Source organism: Rhineura floridana, chromosome 9 (genome assembly GCF_030035675.1).
Source record: "Rhineura floridana isolate rRhiFlo1 chromosome 9, rRhiFlo1.hap2, whole genome shotgun sequence".
NCBI lineage: Eukaryota > Metazoa > Chordata > Lepidosauria > Squamata > Rhineuridae > Rhineura > Rhineura floridana.
The window spans coordinates 12,229,460-12,252,683 of NC_084488.1; the positions used below are offsets into that span (position 1 = coordinate 12,229,460).

The 23,224-nt window shown below is 41.5% G+C and overlaps 1 protein-coding gene across 1 annotated transcript in view; it reads right to left on the reverse strand.

Annotated features, from left to right (window-relative positions):
* PPARGC1A (PPARG coactivator 1 alpha) overlaps window positions 1-23,224 on the reverse strand; it is a 931,093-nt gene that overhangs the window by 749,969 nt on the left and 157,900 nt on the right. The window lies entirely within an intron of this gene.

Here is a 23,224-nt window from a genome sequence, read left to right on the forward strand (position 1 = left end):
TAGGGTGTCAGCACCTTGTATCAGCACCTTGAATTGGGCTCAGAAGCAGATAAAGGACACTCCTCTGCTGTGTAAGGACACACCTTTCTAGTACAATTTTTAAAAATACCAAAAATCTACTTAATACACAGTCCCATGCTTTTAGTTGCCTGCTTTTTTAAATGTATAGTTTATAAGTGTTTTCACATTATCACAATACAACAGTACCATCCCTTATTCCCTCCCCCACCCCTTTCTATCTCCCTACCTCCCTTTGCTCTCATGCCCTTTTTCTTCTTTATATACACTTTAATTTCTGATGAAATGTTATGCAGCGTTCAGGTTCATATACTCAGATAAGGGTTAAGCTAAAAAGGTAAAGGTGTCCCCACACTTATAGTGCGAGTCGTTTCCGACTCTTAGGGTGACGTCTTGCGACATTTCCTAGGCAGACCGTATATATGGGGTGGGATTGCCAGTTCCTTCCCCGGCCTTTCTTTACCCCCCAGCATATGCCGGGTACTCATTTTAGTGACCACAGATGGATGGAAGGCTGAGTGGACCTCAACCCCTTTTACCAGAGATTCGACATCCTCCTTCCATTGGAATCAAACTCCGGCCATGAGCAGAGCTTCAGCTGTGTTACCGCCGCTTAACAAGCCCTGAGTTTGAGAAGTGTCTGCCCCCTGCACTGCATTGTGCCTCCCACTTCTAGTTGTAGGTTTTATTCAGTGAAGAGTTGCTTCAGTTGTCTGCTTGACATGCCTAATCTAAATGCTACTGCCAAGTATCAAACCAAGTATCTGTAATAGATAAACTACTCTCAAAATGACATTTATATTATTTATTTATTAAATTTATATCCCACCCTTCCTCCCACTAGGAGCCCAGGGCAGCATAACGATTTTTTTTTTTAAAAAAAACTCTTTTAGTCTCTTTCTAAGAACAAACTAGAGATTACTTTACAAACTGATCCAAGTGTTGCTTCTGCAGGCTCTGCCATGTTCCTGATTAGTGAACAATATTAAGGAACAGATGCACAGTTGTACAGTTAAATCAGTGTCTAACTGCCTATGAACCAAATCTGAAACCAGAGGCAATAGCCACTAGTGCTTTGTCAAGTGAATCAGCACATTGACATATTTATTGCCCTTGCAGACCAATACTACAGAGCAGAGTTTTTGTTATGAGAAGCAGAAATGCCCTAAAGCTGGTTTCCACATTTCAGAATACTCTCTTATTTGCCTGATGATTTATTTGAATGTTCAGACACTGTAGTATAAAAATATTAAGGGTTCCCCCCCCCTTCAGGCTTGAGGTTAAAGCTCCCTTAGTTGCAAACAGACATGAAGTCAAAGGGGTTGACCAAGCTTCCATCAATATCCAGTGATGTAATTTACCTCAGGAGACATGAGAGACATTGAGGCCTTAGAACTACCTAACAAGCTGAATAGTCAATTATTTATTCAATTCCCCTGGACAGCTTTCTCCTGGAGATGCAAATACAAGCACTCAAGCTCAACTTGAAAATAGGATGCTATATGTCAAAGATGGAGTTGAATATCTGAGTCTGTTCAAGTTAGTTGATATATTACCATAGACTTCAACAAAACTGAAGTAAATAATCTTTGAGCGATGGGGGGAAGTTAAGCACTAGCTAAGCACATAAAAGAGTTCTGCTGTTGACCAAGAACCTGTTGTCCCATGACTATCCTAGATAGAGATCCAATTAAAGGACAGGAATGTGCCAGGAGAGCAATTTAGATAGGATGTTAGTCTTGGAAACATGCAAGTTCATGAATTCAGACAACTCTCAAAGACATCCACTGGAGCTCCTTTCTTTTTGCTCGTACCTGAATATGCAGCATTTTAGCATTTCACCATTGAAACACAAAGTACTACTTAAAACAGCTAGCTTCTCAGAACGTTGTCTTTGCCTTCTGGCTTCTAGAAGGCTGTGAGCAGGACTGGCTTTACCATGAGATAGAGCAAGGCAACCACCTCAGTGGCAAATGCTGGGACATGGAGAATAGAAGCAAAATACTGGAAGGTTCAGGCCAGAGTGGTTGTGGGCTAGGAAGCCTGCTCGGCACCCCCTAAGATAGCCTGCTGCTTTTAGGTGCAGTGGAGGGTGCTATCCAGTTGCCAGTGTTGAAGTAAGATTCAATTGCAAGTCCGATTGGCTTCAGTACATGGATGGGGAGGAAAGCATCCTACAGTTCTACCACCACCACCACCTCTCTCTCTCACACACACATGCATACACAGAGTGATGGCTTGATACTTTTTGTTATCTCTAGGTGTAAGATCCCATCTTTATATTATCTCAGGATCCCCACTATTTACTTCTTATATATTCAAGGTACCTGCTTTTCCTATTCCTTTGAGCTCCACTGACACCATTTAGTTCCTTTACTCACATATTAGCACACAGGGGCTAAATTTAGACTCTGGGCCGAACACACAAGGAGACTAAATTAAAAAGTCAAACAAATATATTATTTATTAACACTTATTTCTAATATCAGAAAATAAGTTTGTCAGATATTATTTTGATTTATTGCCTGCCCTTCACCCTAAAGTCCCAGGGCAAGTCACAACAATTTTACTTTAAGTCAATGAGACCTGCACTAGCAGTTGGAACTTGCAGGAGGCTGGGGAAGAAGACTTCCCATCATCACCCTCCCCAGTATTTTCCTTCCTGGCCTCCTCTGGAGCTATGTGTCATCTAGTCTGTTGAGAGGAGCCATCCCCTCTGCACTGTATCTAAGCTGGGCTGCTAATGCTTCTCATAAAACAGCAAGAGAAGCACACAAAGCTCTATTTGTCTGGTACTGGTATTTCTCTCTCTCTCTCTCTCTCTCTCTCTCTCTCTCGCTTTGTACTTATGTATTTAAATCTAGATTATTTCTTTTGTAATATTGAACTTATTTTATGTTTGTTCTAAGCCCCTTTGGACACAGCATGCTCTGGAAAGGCAGCACATAAATAATTTCAATCAACAAACCAACAATTTGAAATACAACATTAATAAAAATGGCACTTTGTTTGATATTTGCTTTAAAATGTTACAGTTACTTTCAAGATGTGTCTATTTCCTTGCACAAGTTCTTATCAATTCTAGGCCAACAGCCAATTACCCTTACCTTCTCCTCCAAGTTAACTCACTAGCATTACATAGGACTAAACATGAGCAAACATGCCTCAATCCATTCTGATACTCATTTGTACTTCCATCTGGTATTTTCCATACTGCTCCAATTGGTTTATTTTGGACAAGTCTGTATTCAGTTTTGTCCTTTGCTGAAGTGGACACATTTTAACACACTTTTACATAGCTTACAACACATGCATGCCTCAGCCATCAACAGATACTTGCAGATCAGTTACATTTCCTGTGCATTTCTTTTTAATTAAGTGGGTACAGTAATGGCTCATCACAAAGCCATCTATGACTGAAAACCTATCTATGTCTGCTCAAAACAAAGTTCCATTGAATTCATTGGGGTTTACTCTCAGTTAAGTGGGGTTAGGATTGTAACAATTCTTGCTACTTTGATTTCAGAGTTCGGTATAAACTCTCATTCCCAGGCATCAAGGAAGGGCAATTTAGTTATAAATCAAGAAAATATCTCACAGAAAAAAAGGAAAAGAATTTAAAATTTATTTTACTTTTAAAACAAGAATTAAAAATGGGCAGTCAAATCCAGATAGCTCTCTCCACTTTGACAGAGAGGCAAGGACTTTAACTGAGGAGCTGAGATAAAATCCACAGGTTACAAATGAGATAACTTATTTCCATGTGAGATAATGAGTTATGCATTCTGTTGGTTTTCGAAATTCACAACAGCAGGCAGATTAAAGCTGAAATCCTAATCCCACTTACATAGTAGTAAGATTCAATTATCGTCGTTGTCGTCATCATCATTTACTGCCTACCCTTCACCATTAGGTTCCAGGGCAGATTACAAAATCTAAAATGCAATATTAAAAAGAATTAAAGCACATTTCAATCACAAGAATGAGGTGAGTTCTGAAAACAAACATCTCAGAAGCTGAAGGCCAGGGTAAAGAGGTGTATCTTTAGCATTCACCAAAAGCCATATAGCAAAGACATATGAGGGAGGGAATTCCACAATTTAGGGGCTGCCACAGAGAAAACTCTCTCCTGGGATACCATCCTCCAAACATCTGAGGGTGGCGGAACTACCAAGAACCCCCCCCAGCTGATCTTAACACCTGAGAGGGTCTGTAGGGAAGGAGATGGTATGAGACTTGGGGGGCCTAAATCATTTAGGGCTTTAAACACTAATGTGAGCTCCTTGAATTGGGCCTAGAAATGAATTCAATGGGATTTACTTCGAAGAAGACATGGTTAGGATAGCAGTACATATTGGTTGCCTTTGGCAACACTTCAGAAACGAAAAAGGGGAAGATGTACCTGTATACAACAATGAATAAATAATGAATAAATAATATATATTGCAAAGCAATTTATATATCTATTTACCTATAATGTTTGCATGTTTTTAAAAACCTTTCAAATGGAATGTCCACTAAAGGACTTATCACAGCCTGACCTTTTAGATTCCACTGTCGCCTATAAAAAAAACAATGATCTCTAATGTCGACTGACAACAGAAAACCTCACTTCAGCAACTGTATCAGCCTCATTTTTTCTTGGTAGACTGCCAACTGAAAATCACCTGTACATTTTATCTCCTAGACTTCAGCTAGATGTAAACATTTTCCTTTCAATCAGTTAACTACCAGTAAACTTCAGGAGATCAAATTTATACGTGTCAACCACTCAGCATTCACCAGATCTATAGCAAGACAAAACTATTATTTGGAGAAGAGAGTAATTTTTTAATTAGGTATGGTTTTAAATTTGTATACTTGTTTTTAATGTAAACCATCCAGAGAGCTTTGGCTATGAGGCGGTATATAAATGCATTAAATAAATAAATTAATAAATAATGGCAACTAAATCTAAGCATTTTTATACTTGTTCTTCACTAATGTTCCTCTACAATATTTTAGCAAAAGATGTAATAATAATAATAAATTTAATTTCTGTGTCGCCTATCTGGCCAATGGCCACTCTAGGCGACGTACAAAATAATTAAAATACAATTAATAAAATACAGTGATACAATATAAAACAGTGTAAAATCAATAAATCTGCAACAACAGTATTAAAAGAGGGCAGGAGGCATTACAGTTATAGCAGTTAACCCTCCCCAGAAACCTCGAAGGCCTGTTGAAAGAGCCAGGTCTTTAAGGCTTTCCGAAATACATTTAGGGAAGAGGCGTGCCGTAGATCTTGTGGGAGGGAGTTCCAAAGAGTGGGGGCCGCCACTGAGAATGCCCTCTCTCTAGTACCCGCCAATCTGGCTGTTTTTGTTGGCGGGATTGAGAGAAGGCCCTGTGTGGCCGATCTTGTCGGGCGGCATAATTGGTGGCGTTGAAGGCGCTCCGTGAGATAAACTGGGCCGAAACCGTGTAGGGATTTAAAGGTCAATACCAACACCTTGAATTGGGCTCGGAAAACAACTGGAAGCCAGTGTAGATCGAGCAACACTGGTGTGATGTGATCCCGGCGGCGACTATTCGTAAGTAATCGAGCCGCCGCATTTTGTATAAGTTGTAATTTCTGAACCGTTTTCAAGGGTAACCCCACGTAGAGCGCATTACAGTAGTCCAAACGAGAGGTGACCAGGGCGTGTACCACTTGTGGGAGCTGGTGATCAGGAAGGTAGGGTTGCAGCCTTCGTATGAGGTGTAGTTGATACCAGGCTGCCCGGCTCACTGCCGAAATCTGAGCCTCCATGAACAGCCTGGAATCAAGCACAACCCCAAGGCTGCGGGCCTGGTCCTTCAGGGGTAGACTCACCCCATTGAACTTCAGGTCAATATCGCCCAACCTTCCTTTGTCCCCCACAAGTAGTACCTCGGTCTTATCAGGATGTATATCAAGAAAAATGTCTAGGGTACTTGGGAGTAGGATAACTTTTGAAGCCTTTATACAATCATAATGATAGTGCTCTTCTATTTCTGAACTGCGGCTCAATGCACACATCCCTGCAGTGAATGAGACCTCTGGGATGTAGGTGTATATGCACACATGTATAGCACAACCATGTGAGCAAGGCCTGCTGCCTTGAGCTACACTAATCTAACTCTTGTTCCCTCTTATCCTATTCAAACCACAGATGATCTACAGTTTGCTGTTAAAGTGGCATGCTTTAAGACACAAACCAGAGAATGACAAAATGATAATATATGAAAAGCAGAACTGTGGTTAAGGTTGAAGAAAGCAGAGGTGATAGCAGATGGCTTAACAGCTTTCAACTGTTTTAAAATTTCTGCAAATACTGATTTTTTCCCTCTCTTTTACCACTGGGGGCAACACAAAAGACAGCTAAGTTTGCATAAATAGCAGTGGTGGCCATACTTTGTTGTGGGTCGTTGTGTGAAATACATTTTCCCAAATACAAATGTATTGTGTGAAATACATTTTCCTCCCTCCCAATTTGGTTTGATAATATGCCAGTATCCAATTATGTACCTTCTGAACAGAGATGAAACATTACAAGAAGAAATTCAATTAAATATGTATATATCTTCAGAATGTATATTAATTATAGATGCATTTTATATATAATATTAATTTCTGCGTTTGGTGGGCTCCCTAGAGCTTGTGGGCCCTCATGCAGTCGCACACTTGAATGCCACTGATAGGTAGGTAAATTCAGGGGATGGAAAAACCAACCAATACAGATTACTCCTTTGAAAAAATGTATTTTGTACTTCATTGAAGTATTTCCAAAGGAAACTGTACAAGCATCTGCCAAGGATGATTTAGCTACAGTGGCTCACTGGTGAGTTAGAATGAATGGTCCCCGGGGCCATCACTCACTTCATACCTATAATTTTGTTATCCTTCGCAGAGGAACTTTTAAATTCCCACAGAGGGTCTTGAAACCTGTGGCAGTCCTTTTGCCTTCTATTTGTTGAACAATGTTAGTTCATCTTGGACGCAGATAATTATGGTAAAAATCCATTTCATATCAATATTTGGAAATACCTTTAAACAGTTAATTCATCATGGATTGCTGTGGAAATCCTTTAGAGCATTTCTGACACAGAATAAGCTTTCATGATTAATATTAAGCAAAACGTGCTGTGATAAAAATGATGATGATCTGGCTATTATTTTTAAGTGTTACTAAATATTAAAGTGCTCTCAAAACAAATGAGGAGTTTTGATTTAATGGGGCAGTTTTATAAATAGCACCCCATGAATACAGAAGTGGCAAAGTTGAAGAAGATGTGGAGAAGGAATCAGTTTGTTATAAACAATGCAAATATTTATTCTGTTATTTAATGTCTGGCCCAGCATGTCTATCCTTTATGTAGCATTAGCTAACACCAGCCGCACACCATATGTGCAAATAATTAATACAAATTAGCTATTCTTCCATTGTATTGTCTCAGAAACAAGATGAATTAATGTAAAGATATATTCAGTAACAGAGAAATGATCTTTCTGTGTAATAGTCTAGCCAGCTTTGTCTTTATGGGTACATATTTTAATACTTTATCCTCATTGCTATTCCAGTGCTAAAGGCTGATGGTATTTGAAATGCTCCTACAATATTCCTTATGTAATCATTGGGATGACTAACGTAGTGATTAAAAACCTGACTTGGCTAAAGATTGTCTTATAAGATTAAGCTTCAAATAGAAAAATCTCCTTCCCATTTAAACAAACAAAAAAACCTACTAACATGCTTCCAGAGTACACAATTGCTTCAAAAAATGGGGGACAGCTAAACGGGCTATACATATGGGCATATTAAGTTTTGTTTTGTTTCTTAAACAAGTAATAGACAGAATACAGTTTCTTTCAGCATGAATTGCCATATTTTCCCTCTGCCATGAATTACTGCATTGTAAAAGTGCTATATGTATAGCATTTGAAATGGCAATTCCCTTAATAAAAAGTATATGTTCAGATACAAAGTGCTATGTTAAATATACTTAATTTCAAAACCCATTCATACATCTTGTTCTGGGATCTATGTAAGTAACAAGTTATACTGTTGTGTCTGTATTCTCCACTCTACATTACATTTGCCATTACAGTAATACCTTAGTTAACAAATCCTCCAGCAAAGATGCTCCTTTTAATAAAGTCTTTTTTGGGTGTGGGAGGCACACTCTGAAATTTTATTTATTTATTTATTTATTTAATTACGCTTTTAAACCGCCCTATAGCAACGAGCTCTCAGGGCAGTGTACAGCAAGATAAAACCACATTTAAAAACGAACAAGTGTGGATTACAGCATACAATATAAAACATATTTAAAAACAAAATTAGAATACAAATTAAAATAAAAATTACAATTATAGTTAAGTTTAAAATAAAATAAAATTTAAGCTTAAAATGCCTGGGCAAAGAGGTAGGTTTTTACCTGGCGCCGAAAAGATAACAAAGAAGGCGCCAGGCATATCTCATCTGGGAGGGCATTCCATAATTCGGGGGCCACCACTGAAAAGGCCCTAGATCTAATTGTTGTTCTCCGGGCCTCCCTATGAGTTGGGACCCGGAGAAGGGCCTTAGATGTCGAGCGCAGTGAACGGGTAGGTACATAGCGAGAGAGGCGTTCCATCAGATATTGCGGTCCGATGCCATTAAGGGCTTTATAGGTAAGAACCAAATAATGAGAATGTGGCTCCTTGTTTACTGGATTGTGGCTGTTGCAGGCAGCTCTCACGTGTGGCTGGAAGGGCGCTCCCTGCAGATGGCGCAGGCGCCTCCACAGTACTGCAGAAGCATCTGCTCAAGCGCAGGGAGGATGGTAGGGAGAGAGAGAAATTAAGCACACGGTGGTGGTTGTGGCTGCCCCTTGCCTGCCTGCTCCAGTGTACAAAGAGGAGAACTGTGCTCAGAGCTTTAGATTGCTATAGCAAGATGCTACATGATAAAATAAAAAAAGCATGGCATTCCTGGATGCATTTTGGAAGAAGCCTTCAAGTGGTCTGTATACAAGGCTTACCTGATCTGTTGTTTCATTTCAGACATGCGTGTTGTCAGTTTTGAATAAAAAGCTTGCTGAAATATGTTGAACTGCTCTTCTTTTTTGTGGTATAGGAACCTATCCCTATTTGCCTCATGTTATTTCTACTTCTGGTATCAACATTTCTGTTAAGGTAGTAATGTCCAGGAACGCATGTACTTCGTTAACTGAGATTTTACTGTATATAGTGTTCATTCCTATTTGAATACAGTATTATTTCCTCTGCTCTAAATCTCTTGGTAGAAGGAAGTTAAGTTAAAATATTCAACTTAATTGTGCAGCGAGAGGTGATATTGTCCATTGGCTATTACACTTGTAGAATTAAAGCCAATAGTTTTCATACATTTTAGACCATGCTTTCTTTGGTAAATAATCCAACTTAATTATTATAATTCTTTGTTCTGTGTTTAATTCCATCAATTTTAAGTCCTTTTGTAAATCACTTTCCTACTCCAAAGTATTAATATATAAAAAATATAAATTAAAAGCACCCAAAGTTAGTTGCAGTCCCACAGGTACAAGAACATTCTGCCTCTTCTATATACTAACCATTAAACCATGATTAAAAACCAACTATTGCTTAGTATTAAGGTTGCCAGGTCAGAAGCATCCCAAACCCTGAAATTTCAGGGGCGTGCCCTAGTGATGTCATAGGGGCAGATCCTAGTGATGTCATTAAGTACGATACATTAAGCATCAACCACAGGTGCTTGGAGCATATCACTCAAATAAAATATTTCTCTGACTGGAAATCAAGATAGAAATCTTACCTAAATGAGGGTCCAGCTGAAGTGACAGGATCATTCCTTCTCACCTGCTAAGGAACATTTAATCTAGCCTACACTCAGGAGTAAAGATGGATGCCCCTGAAGAATGCAATTGTAAACACACTTACTATGGGACTAAGACCCATAGAACTCAACAGGACTTACTTCTGAGTAGATATTGTTAGGATTGTGCTGCTGGTAAGGCTTGACTAGGGATCCTCTGCAACAATATCCATATCAAAGCAGGATTGGCAAACCCCTGCCTGGAATGCCCTGCCTGCTTTTTAACATGGCTGCTCCAAACTTCTTTACAGACTTGACCCATCACTGCTGAGAGAGTTTGAGAAATGAGTAAGAGTTAAGAAGATTCTCTACTCTTTCCTGTCAACTCTGTGGGCTGCTATAAACTCACTTTGACAGCCAATTCCAGTGAGTAATAATTGACAGAGAGAAAGCACACATGGTTCACCAGCAGTAGATTGGGAACAATGGCAATTGCAGCCATACTTCCCAGTATGTGAATTTTCTTTTACCACTATTGGGCAAGAAACAAGCTATCAAGCAGATAACAAGGCAGCATCAGTGGGTTTAAGAGGGTTGAGCTGACCGCATGGAACTACTGCTATTTATTTATTTTATTTATTTATTGTATTTGTATACCGCCCCATAGCCGAAGCTCTCTGGGCAGTTTACAGTAACTAAAAACATTAAAAACAAATATACAAATTTAAAACACATCTTTTAAAAACAATTTAAAACACAATTTTAAAAATTTAAAACAATTTAAAAACACATGCTAAAATGTCTGGGAGAAGAGGAAAGTCTTGACCTGGTGCCGAAAAGATAACAGTGATGGCACCAGGCGCACCTCGTCAAGAAGGTAATTCCATAATTTGGGGGCCACCACTGAGAAGGCCCCCTCCCTTGTTGCCACCCTCCAAGCTTCCCTCGGAGTAGGCACCCAGAGGAGGGCCTTAGATGTTGAGTGTAGTGTACAGGTGGGTTTGTATCGGGAGAGGCGTTCCATCAGGTATTGTGGTCCCAAGCCATGTAAGACTTTATAGGTTAAAACCAGCACCTTGAATCGAGCTCGGAAACATACAGGCAGCCAATGCAAGCGGGCCAGAATTGGTTTTATATGTTCGGACCGTCTGGTCCCTGTTACCAATCTGGCCGCTGTATTTTGCACAAGCTGCAGTTTCCGAACCGTCTTCAAAGGCAGCCCCACGTAGAGTGCATTGCAGTAATCTTACTTGGAGGTTACCAGAGCATGGACAACAGAAGCCAGGTTATCCCTATCCAGATAGGGGCGCAGCTGGGCCACCAACCGAAGTTGGTAGAAGGCACTCCATGCCACCAAGGCTACCTGAGCCTCAAGTGACAGAGATGGTTCTAGGAGAACCCCCAAGCTACGAACCTGCTCCTTCAGGGGGAGTGCAACCCCATTCAGGACAGGTTGGACATCCACCATCTGGTCAGAAGAACCACCCACTAACAGCATCTCAGTCTTGTCTGGATTGAGCCTGTTTATTAGCCCTCATCCAGTCCATTGTCACAGCCAGGCACCGGTTCAGCACATTGACAGCCTCACCTGAAGAAGATGAAAAGGAGAAATAGAGCTGTGTGTCATCAGCATACTGATGGAAACACACTCCAAAGGGACGAATGACCACACCCAACAGTTTCATGTAGATGTTGAACAGCATGGGGGACAGAACTGACCCCTGTGGAACCCCATACTGGAGAATCCAGGGTGCTGAGCAATGTTCCCCAAGCACCACCTTCTGGAGGTGACCCGCCAAGTAGGAGCGGAACCACCGCCATGCAGTCCCTCCCACTCCTAACTCAGCCAGTCTTCCCAGAAGGATACCATGGTCGATAGTATTGAAAGCTGCTGAGAGATCAAGAAGAATCAACAGAGTCACACTCCCCCTGTCTCTCTCCCGACAAAGGTCATCATACAGGGCAAGTAAGGCTGTTTCCGTGCCAAAAACCATGCCTGAAACCCGACTGAAATGGATCCAGATAATCGGTCTTATCCAAGAGTGTCTGGAGCTGGCCCGCAACCAAGGACCTTGCCCAGGAATGGAACATTTGCCACCGGCCTATAGTGATTAAGATTTTCTGGGTCCAAGGAGGGTCTCTTCAGGAGTGGTCTCACTACTGCCTCTTTCAGGCAGCCATAGACCACCCCCTCTCGCAGAGAAGCATTAATCACTTCCCTGGCCCAGCCGGCTGTTCCATCCCTGCTAGCTTTTATTAGCCAAGAACAGCAAGAATCCAGTACAGAAGTGGTTGCACGAACCTGTCCAAGCACCTTGTCAACTTCCTCAAGCTGCACCAACTGAAACTCAAAGTAAGTCCTATTGAATTCAGTAGGGTTTACTCCCGGTATGTGGGATTAGTATTGCAGCTTTACTCCCAGAAAAGCGAGTATAGGATTAAAGCTTCACATTGGGAAGCTTTTCAAAACAGGCTATGGATTAGATAAACTACCTTCTTCAACAGCCCAAGAAAATTTAAACTTGTTTGGCTCGTCATAATTAGAAAAGTATCACTCATTGTAATGGCATCATAAGCTGCATGTACACTGCTTTTAAATTTCTGTTCAAAATTTGTTTGAAACATTAAATGTATAATATGCTATTTTTGCAAGTAATTTAAAAAACCCAACATGTACACTTTCATTATAATCTTAACTGAAACAGTTTACAGTAAACAATTGTCTATCAAGATGCTGCTGTGATTTTTTGTTCTACACCTCCTTATGTGCACACAGAAAGGGACTTCTGCTACTGCTGAAAGCTATAAACTTACTCAATTTATGAGATTTTCAGAAAAGCAGGAAAGGACAACAGTTTTCTGGACTTGCAGTGGGGTCTAGCTATTGTCTGGAAGTCAACAAATCCCTTGTCAATCACAACCCTGACTTCACTTATTGGCTACAAACCTGAAAGGGTGGGGTTAGAGCAGCTAGCTTTGAACTCATTTAATAGAAGTTGCTGAAGGGGCATATATCTCTTGAACCAGACCATCTAGAAGCGTAGTTTTTTTAAAAAAATGAAAACTGAGAGTCCAGAGATTGGGATGACTCACTCTGAGACCTGGAGAGGACCCCAAAAATCCAGAGTCTTCAGGTGAAAACCAGAGACCTGGCAACACTACCCCCTTCTTTTTATCTCACACACTTTGCTCTAGCTTAACAAGGACAGAACAATAACAGGAAATTCTTGACTCCATGCAGATACAACTAAGTCCAGTGCCAGATAGTGACTAAACCAGGAGTTCCCAAATGGTGGTCCGTGGATCACCAGTGCTCCAAAAGCTTCATTCAGGTGGTCTGCTGAGCATCTGTGGATTTGTGGGTGATGATGGGAGACGCATATCCGTTGCATCAAATATCCATATTGATTTTAATTGCATTTTATTGTTTCTTTTACTTCTTATATTGAATTTTATTGTATTACAATTTTATTTCTATGGAATACAAATTGTAACACATTAAAATACAGTATAAGAAACAAAAGAAAATGCAAAAATACAATTGAAAATCTTACAGAATCTACACATTGCATTACAACTGTTACAACAAGCAGAAAAATCATTAAGTGGTCCACCAAGATCCTCAGCAATTTCCATGTGGTTCATGGGGGGGGGGAGTTTGGGAACCACTGGACTAAACTATACAATGACACATGGACACAATGTTGCAGAAACAATAGCAACCAGAACGGGCAAATTTATCGTCCTGCCACTATGACATAGCCTCAGTCCTACTTTCTCTAGCTCCGATTCTCACCACACTTTTCTCCATTGAAGTTCCTGCTTTTTCAACTCACTGTTAGGTTCTCCTTTAGCCACCTTAGCTCTTAACCATCATCTTTGCTTCTGAGATAACTATTCTGTAGCTTCTCTGTATGTCATAAGAACATAAGAGAAGCCTGCTGCATCAGGCCAATGACCCATTTACGCCAGCATCTTGTTCTCACAGTGGCCACCCGGATGGCCATGGGAAGCCCACAAGCAGGACCTGAGTGTAAGAGCATGTGACGCCTTTCCCTGGCTCTCCCTGTCAGGTTCCCACCTGCTTGTGGCTACTGCCTTTCACTAGGCACCACCAGGGACACCACCAGTCCGGACCGTCCTTTATATGGTTTCTCACTCCGCTCTAGCACAGATCTCACTAGATCCCACTGCTAGGCAACACCACCAGTCACGTCCTATAACCAATACTCCTAGAGACTTTGCTTGAGTCTCTCTCTAGCTGGTTACTTTTGCGACTGCGTGCTTATGCTGTTCCCAACCCCTTGTATCTTTATATAAAAAGCATACAACTCTGGCTTGCTCTGGATACTTGACTTGTTACAATTCCTCCCTTCCCCGCAGCCACCATTAGATACTGCTTCTGTTCAGCCTTGGTAATTACCTTGCCCTCCCTTCTGGTCTGTATATTCCCCAGCCAAGGATCAGGCCTTTTCGGAAACCAAAGAAGTATTTATTTACTAATAACAGGAAATAACAAGATTACTTTTAGAATGTTTCACAAGCGTATGGTTTCATATATATATCCTCTTTAAATATCAGCAAAATCCAATCCAAACTTCCCTCAGAACTCTGCCAACCAACTCAACAATCTCTCTCTAACCGACTCTCTCTCCCACCTTCCAACCGACCCCCCCTCATCACTCACAAGCCTCCATTTATACCTTCAGCCAACCATCCACTCAGCCCATCATCATCCAGCACACTTCAGCTTCTCACCCATGTACTCTCCCTTTCTCTCTCAGTCAATTACCATACATCACCCAATAGACCCACACTTACCATATTTATAGATGCTAACTTACAGGAACATCACAGAGCACTCTCCCTTCCTGCGGTTTCCAGCAACTGGTATTCGGAAGCATACCACCTCCAACAATGGAGGCAGAACATAGCCATCATGGCTAGTAGCCGTTGATAGCCTTATCCCCTATGAATTTATCTAATTCTTTGTGGCCATCACTGTCTTTAACTTTAACTATGTACTGTGTGAAGAAGCACTTTCTTTTCTCTCCTGAATCTTCCACCATTCATCTTCATTGGATGTCCATGAATTCTAGTGTCTGTTGCTCGCCTTTTCTCTAAACTAAAAATCCCCAAACCCTGCAGCCTTTTCTCCATCATTTTTATCATTTTGGTTGCCCTTTTCTGAACCTTTTCCAGCTCTACAACAGGTGAGGTGACCAGAATTTTACAGTACTCCTGCTCCACACTCCCGGCAATGCCTGGGACAGCGGGGCATGTTTGCAGCCCGGGATTGAAGTCCCGGCTGCCATTGATGCGGCCAGGGCCGGCATTTACATGCTGTGTGTGGTCAGAGGAGGCAGGGCGACATAGCTGATTTAAGCTCACACTGCCCACAAGCCTCCCTCTTTAGCTTGCGACTCCTGTCCCCCCTTCCCCTTGCTATGGTGTGTTCAGCAGGTCGCTTCGGGGTGAGTAGGAATTTTTGCCCTGCTCACCCATGTTGGTGGGCAGGTTTTTCGCCTACTCCACAGTCTGGTAGTGGGATGGACTGGACTTAGAGGGTGTCCTTGTTTAATAGGTTGTTTCGGCTAATTTGATGTACCTAAAGTCTAACTGGATGGGTATATTCTGTTGTAGTTGGTCACTTTGGCAGGAAGATGCGGAAAGGGAAGCTGGTAAGGACAGCTAGGTGACACCCTTAGCCACCTTTGGGGGTGATTGGAGGATCCAGAGGCCTGCCCTTCAGAGCTGTATGGCTTGGGGGCAGGACATGAACTGCCTTTAGGGCCAACTTACTTCATCCACCCGGAGTTGCACGGCCCTGGGTGGTGGTGATGTAGGAAGGCCCCCCTACTCACCCTCGGGATGGGGCGGGGGTAGGGGGTAAGCAGAATGGCTTGCCCTTGCCCTGGCAAGGGTGGTCGCCCAATAGCTGTAATTAGATAATTCAATTATAACCTAGCTCCCATACCTATGTTTTACCTCTGCAGGTTATTTTTAGGGTTAAGTTTAAAGTTTAATAAAGTGGCCCTTAGTTCAACTTAGCCTTCGTGTCTGTGATTTTATTTCAACCCTCGGCTGCAATACCATACGTGGCTGCATCATACATTTATATAACAGCATTATGCTATCAGCGGTTTTATTTTTAATACCTTTTCTAATGATTCCTAGCATGGAATTTGTCTTTTTCATAGCCACAGCACACTTGGTCAACATCTTCATCAAGCTATCCACTACAACCCCAAGGTCTAATTCCAGGTCAGTCACAGCCAGTTCAGACCCCATGAGCATATATGTGAAATTAAAACTTTTTGCTCCAATATACACAACTTTACACTTGTTTACATTGAATTGTTTACATTTTAACAACCCTGAACAATTTAATATCATCAACAAACTTGGCCACCTCGCTGCTCAACCCAAACTCTATATCATTTATGAACAAGTCTACAAAGCACAGGTCCCTATACTGATCCTTCGGGGACTCCACTTTCTACACTCCTCCTTTGGGGGAACTGTCCATTTATTCCTACTCTCTGCTTCTGTTTCCTAGCCAATTCCTGCTCCACAAGAGGCATTCTCCTCTTATTCCATGACTGCTAAGCTTACTCAAGAGCCTTTGGCAGATTATTTAGATCCATTCCAATCGGGCTTCAGGACTGGACATGGAACTGAAACAGCCTTGGTCGCTCTGGTGGATGATTTGAGGAGGGCATTGGATAGGGGAGAACATGAATTCCTTGTCCTCCTGGATCTCTCAGCGGCTTTCGATACCGTTGACCACGGTATCCTTTTGGATCGCCTGGAGGGGATGGGAATAGGGGGCACTGTTTTACGGTGGTTCCGTTCCTATCTCTCGGACAGGCACCAACGGGTGGCATTGGGAGATGAGGTTTCAGACCCTTGGCCTCTCAATTGTGGTGTGCCACAGGGTTCTATCCTCTCTCCCATGCTATTTAACATCTATGTAAAGACGCTGGGGGCCATCATCAGGAGATTTGGGTTGCAGTGCCACCAATATGCAGATGATACTCAGCTCTATCTCTCATTTAAGTCCTCACCAGAGTTGGCTGTGGATACCATTTCCAAGTGCCTGGAGTCCGTAAGTGAATGGATGGGAGGCAATAGGCTGAAACTGAACCCCGACAAGACCGAGGTACTGCTTGTGGGAGACAAGAGAAGGTTGGGAGATATTGACCTGGTGTTGAATGGGGTAAGATTGCCCCTGAAGGACCAGGTTTGCAGCCTCGGGGTCATTCTTGACTCTCAGCTGTCCATGGAGGCTCAGGTTTTGGCAGCGAGCCGGGCAGCTTGGTATCAATTACATCTAATACAGAGGCTGCGACCCTACCTTCCTGTCCATCTGCTCCCACGGGTGGTACATGCCCTGGTCTCCTCTCGCTTAGACTACTGTAATGCGCTCTACGTTGGGTTACCCTTGAAGACGGTCCGGAAACTACAGCTGGTTCAGAATGCGGCGGCACGTTTGATTAAGAACAGCCGCCGCCGTGATCATATCACTCCAGTGCTAGAAGATCTGCACTGGTTACCAGTTGTTTACCGGGCCCAATTCAAGGTGTTGGTATTAACCTTTAAAGCCCTACACGGTTTCGGTCCAGTTTATCTAAAGGAGCGCCTCCAGCATCATCAAATATGCCGCCTGACAAGATCAGCCTCACAAGACCTTCTCTCAGTCCCGCCAGTTAAAACAGCTAGGCTGGTGCGGACCAGAGAGAGGGCATTTTCGATTGTGGCCCCCACCCTCTGGAATTCTCTGCCCTATGACATCCGCCATGCCTCCTCCCTGGCAGGTTTCCGCCGAGAATTGAAAACCTGGCTGTTTCGGCGGGCCTATGGGACTTTTGGGTAATCTCGTTTTATTCTGTAAAGATGTGGGTGGGTTTTGATTATGTAGAGTTGCTGTTCATTTGTATTTATATGTTATTTTATTCTTTGTACGTCGCCTAGAGTGGCCGTTTCATACGGCCAGATAGGCGACTTAGAAATAAAATTTATTATTATTATTATTATTATTATTATTATTATTATTATTATTATTATTATTATTATTATTATTATTATTACCTTGTCAAAAGCTTTTTGAAAGTCCAAATACACTGTGTCCACCAGATCACCTCTATCAACATCTCTGTACCTCTTACAAGCCCTTAGCCTGTCGCTGTGTGAAGTTTTCATCCCAGTCACTGACTACTTTCACCATGCTCATTGAAGCTGGTCTAAAAACAGTTGGTTCCATTCTTACCTACAGGGCAGTGTTCAGAGAGCAGCACTGGGTGAGTACTCCTCAGCTCCCTGGCACTTGTGCTATGGGGTTCCGCAGGGTACTATCCTTTCCACAGAACTGCTGACAGAGAGGTAGATGGGGTCTATTTCTACCAGGGCCAGCAGGGGCTCTAGACGTTTAGCTTTCATTTGTTAAAAAATTTAGTTTTTACGTGGTCTGGATGAAAAGATATACACCAAAATGTGAAGGCCCCCGCCTTGTGTGACATGAGCTAGTCAGCTACTCCAATCCCCACTCTTTCAGATTTTTAGCTAATAAGTGATTTAGCTAATGAGTGAAGTCAGGGCTCTGATTATCCAGGGATATTTTGAGCATAGGCAATAGCTAGAAACCCTTGCAAGCCCTGAAAACTGCCTTTTCCTGCTTGTCTCTGCATATTGATTAATAGTCTGTGTGCACATCATGGGAGTTGAGTAAGCTTATAGGTTTCAGCAGCAGCACGTGTGCCTTCCCACCCACTTTTTTCTTTGTGTGCACATCCAGCATGAGGTCCAGAACAGAAGATCAAAGAAGCATATACAGCACAGCAGGATCATAGTAAGCATGCACAGTAAACAATTTCAGTGATGGTGATGATAAATGTGTACATGCAGGTTTTTAATTATTTGCAAAAAATAGCATATTATACATTTTATCTATCAAATTATATTGGAACAAATAAAAAGTGTGCATGCAGCTCATGAGGTCATTACAATATGTTATAGTTTTCTAAATAAGGTATCATATAAGTTTAAATTTTCATGGGCTGTTGAACAGGGCCGTTTATTTGTCTAATTCATAGCCTGTTTTTAAAATCTTCAAAATATGAAGCTTTAATCCTATACTCATTTTTCTAGGAGTAAGGTTACAATGCTAATCCCATATACCTGGGAGTAAATCCCACTTAATTCAATAGGAATTACTCTTGAGTAGACATGGTTAGGATTGTGCTGTAAATCAGCGGGACTTTTCAGCAGACATAACATAGGATTGTGTTGTTAATCTTTCTCTTCCCCTGCCTCAATCATATTTTTAAAGCAGTTAGGCATGGCTTACTTAAGTGTCACTGCAGTTATAAGCAGGAAAGTAATATTGATTTTTTTATTAAAAAAAAAAAGTTCTGCAATGACCAACTGGTTTTGACAATAAACTGTTATATGGGGTGTATTTATTTTTACATCTCCAGGGTGTGTGTATGGAGGCTTTCCAACAGCCCTGTGAGGTTAGTTAGGCTGAGAGTAGGTTCAGTTAAGCTGCACATGCTTAGGGTATTGGGGGGGCAAGCTTTTTTGATATTTTGCTGCAAAATATAACTGGAATGCCACCATTAAAGCAATGGGTGGGTGGCTTTGTGCATGTTTCCTCCCATCACTGCATGGTTTCTGAATACGACATGATATATTTGCACCTCGCTTTTCTTCCTGGATCCTCCCTCCTCCTTTTATCTTTGCAACAACCCTGTGAGGTAGGTTAGGCTGAGAGTTGGTTCTGTCACCAGTGTTGTGAAGCTGCATATACTTTCAGTATTTTTTTATCTGTTGTTGCTGTTATCGGGGATTCAAAATAACTGTTCATATTTGTAATATATGTACTTAAGCAGCAGTACTTGCCACTAGATCGCAAGGAAGTAGAGGTGGGTAGAAATATAGAGGGCCAATCTGTCTGGCCCAGGAAATCCTGTTGGCACCCCTGGCTTTCCTCAGTGCTATTTAACATCTATATGAAGTCATTGGAAGCAGTCATTAGGAATTTTGGAACAAGATGTTACCAGTATGCTGATGAGACACAACTCTACTTCTCCATAACATCTGAATCAGGAGAGACTGTGAAAGCTCAGGAGCATTATTTGAATGCAATGGTGGACTGGATGAGGGCCAACAAACTGTGCTTGAATCCCGGGAAGACAGAGGCTCTTTCAGTAGGTGGTGCCCATCCGAGAGAGAGGCAAGTCACCTGTTCTGGATGAGGTTGTGCTGCCTCTGAAGGCGCAGGTCTGTAGCTTGTGGGTACTCCTGGATTCATCTTTGTTGCTTGAGGCCCAGGTATCCTCTGTCGCTGGGAGTGTCTTTTACCAGCTTTGTCTGGTTCATCAGCTACAGCCGTTTCTGGACAGAGATAGCCTGACCCCTATAGTCCATGGGTTGGTAACCTCAAGGCTGGATCACTACAGTGTGCTCTGTGTGGCTTCCCTTGGCCCTGGTTTGGAAGCTTCACCTGGTGAAAAATGCAGCGGCCAGACTGCTGATGGGGGCACATGCCCGACAACATGTAACACCATTGTTAAAACATCTGCACTGGCTGCCCATTAACACTGAGCCAGGTTCAAGGTCCTTGAATTAATTTACAAAGCCCTGAACAATATAAGTCCAGAGTACCTTAGGGAACACCTGAACCTTTATATCCCAGCTCGATCACTGAGATTGTCTGTAGGAGAATCATTGATTGTCCCCTGTGTTAGTGAGGCTCATTTAGTGAGCCTTTAGTGTCATTGCCCGGTCCTGTGGAATGCTCTGCAGATACAGATTCAGCAGGCACCTTCCATTCAGACCTTTAAACACTAGCTGAAAACTTTTCTATGTTACTAGGCCTATGCAGGCAATTGAGAAGATGGCTTTCTGCAGTAGTTAGTTAATGATTTCTCGTTTTAATTTTATTTGATTTTATTGTATTTATATGTTGTAAACTGCTTTGATTTTTTTAATCAATAGTGGTATATAAATATTGTTATAAATAAATAAAACTGCTTGGTTCCCTGAGCTACTGATCATTTCAAACCAAACCAACTGAACCAACCAATATCACAGGCTTCATTGCTATAAGCAGTATAATTAAAATATTTCTAATTGACATATTATATACAATGAGAGAAAGAATGTGTCAGAGGCTTTATTGCCACAAGTGCAAAATAATTAACTGATAAATTGTATTCAACTGGGGACAGAATGTAAACGTACAGAGATGACTATAACACTCAAAGGTCTGGAAAAAATAGGAATGTGAGGCAGTGAGAACACATACACAACCGCACTGCAACACAGAGGACAGACATAACTGGCATGTTAGTGTATAGAGTCCAACATGCCTAGGCTTTTTTATGTGTAATATTTTTTATTAATGTTGAACAAGTACTATGAAGAACTGCTCTATGGAAAAATGAGCAATCTTCCCCAGCCTGGCCCAGATTTCAACAGAAAAGGATCCTATTGATACATAGTGTGCAGATTGTTCCCACATATCCTGAACATGTGGAAGTGGACCCATTATAAATATTCTGCCACCCTGGGGTAAACACTTTCTAAAGAGTCAGCATTCTGGCAGCTTCTACTGGATAACCAATTGAGAGCTTTTCAAAGGATTTCAGAGTGCTGAATAGGAACTCATATGGAACATACATAATCTAGTTCAAATTTAGTAAAAATGTACTTTAAAAACATTTTGAGTAAAATCCAGTGTTTATTTATATCTACTGAAATCTACTTCATTGGAGTTTCCTGTGGCCAAATATTTTAGCTCATTAATCAACTAATGCAGCACTAAAGAAAAACATCCAAGTTGCTCTTGAGAGTCCTCAGATTTGCCGTTTTGGGGTTAAACGGAAGGTTTTAAAAAAGTGATAAGGGTACTTTGTAACCTTTTTAACTTGCATGCAAATTTAGCATATCACCCTTTTTAATCTTTTTTTTTCTGTGTAGGCATTTTCTGTGCTCATATCAGATTTACTGCCGGTCTTTGGTACTTCAAATTTCAGTTTCTTATCACTAGGTTTCCTGCTCAAACAATTACTTCACGACTTATGCCTCTCAATAATTTTTAGGTATGTTCCTGAAGGAGAACTTTTAATAGTGTGAATATGATTATGTACAACTGTAGCGTTTATAGTACAACTAACATGAAAAATCTTGTAAACTGCCCTACTCTTGATAGATTGTGCAGTAAACTGTACAGTATTTCAATTAATTTGTTAATTAGAAACCTAAAGTGTGATACTTGAAATCTAACAGGCATGCAGAGAAGTAACATTGCTTTAGCTTGACAGCTAAAAGGAAAGCATATTAGAAAAAAAATGTTGAAAATAGGCAAAGGATGGTGTAATTATACTGTTCATTGTTTATATGGTTGACCATTCATGTTCCCTGTTGTACAAAAAAATCATATTCATATTTACTTGGAAATAAATCCCACTGTGTTCAATAGGGCTTACTCCCAATAAGTGTGATTAGGATTGCGGCCTTAAAGGTTAAAATTGGCCAATTTTGCTAAATGTTGTGTTTCATCTTATAAAAACATGTGGGTCCAGAAATGGGCCCTGTCTCTCATTTCACAGCAAATGTTGTAGAAAGAACAGAGGTGTTGAGTAGTTTGTGCAGCTTCTGAACTTCTCAGAACCTGTGCAAAGTGAGAGACCTATCCTCAGGGCAGGTGTTAGAAGTGAACATCAACTGATAGAGTAAGGAGGTGGGCCCCATCAAGGAAAGGGCCTACTGAGAATGCCTCTTGCCCAAGAGTGCTTCAAAATGAGCTTATTGTAGTGTCTCCTCCATTCACATGGCTAGAGTAGAGTACTCACTGTTTGATCTTTTAGCCTGCTTGCCCTAAAGCCAAGCAGCAGCAGTTCTATCTGGACTAAGGAAACGGAACTTATGCTACAATACAGGCCTACTCTTAAAGGGGCAAGTCATACATACTACATTTCATTTCTCCTGTTTCCATGGATGTGCACCATTTGTTACTTCCAATATGGACAAGTATCTGAGGTATGGGAGAAATTCAAGGACATGCCTCCCCATTGTAGACACGTATTTACCACTTCAGCATAACAAAGGCATCACACGGAGGAGGATGTGGATGACTCAACCACTCCTACTTTGAGAGGCTGTCTCTTAAGTATCTCCAGACTTCAGTTCTGAGGCATTGAATCTCTCCCTTTCCAGAAATGTGGTCATTGGGGCATCTTGCAGTGTATCTGAGGATATAGGGCTCCAAGATGCATGGTCTTTTCTCAAATGTCTCCTGTTCCTTCTGTACATTGCTCCATTAAGTATTTCCACTATGTATGTTCATTATTCATCTCTCTCTGCAGCAAAAGAGGCTAAGATCC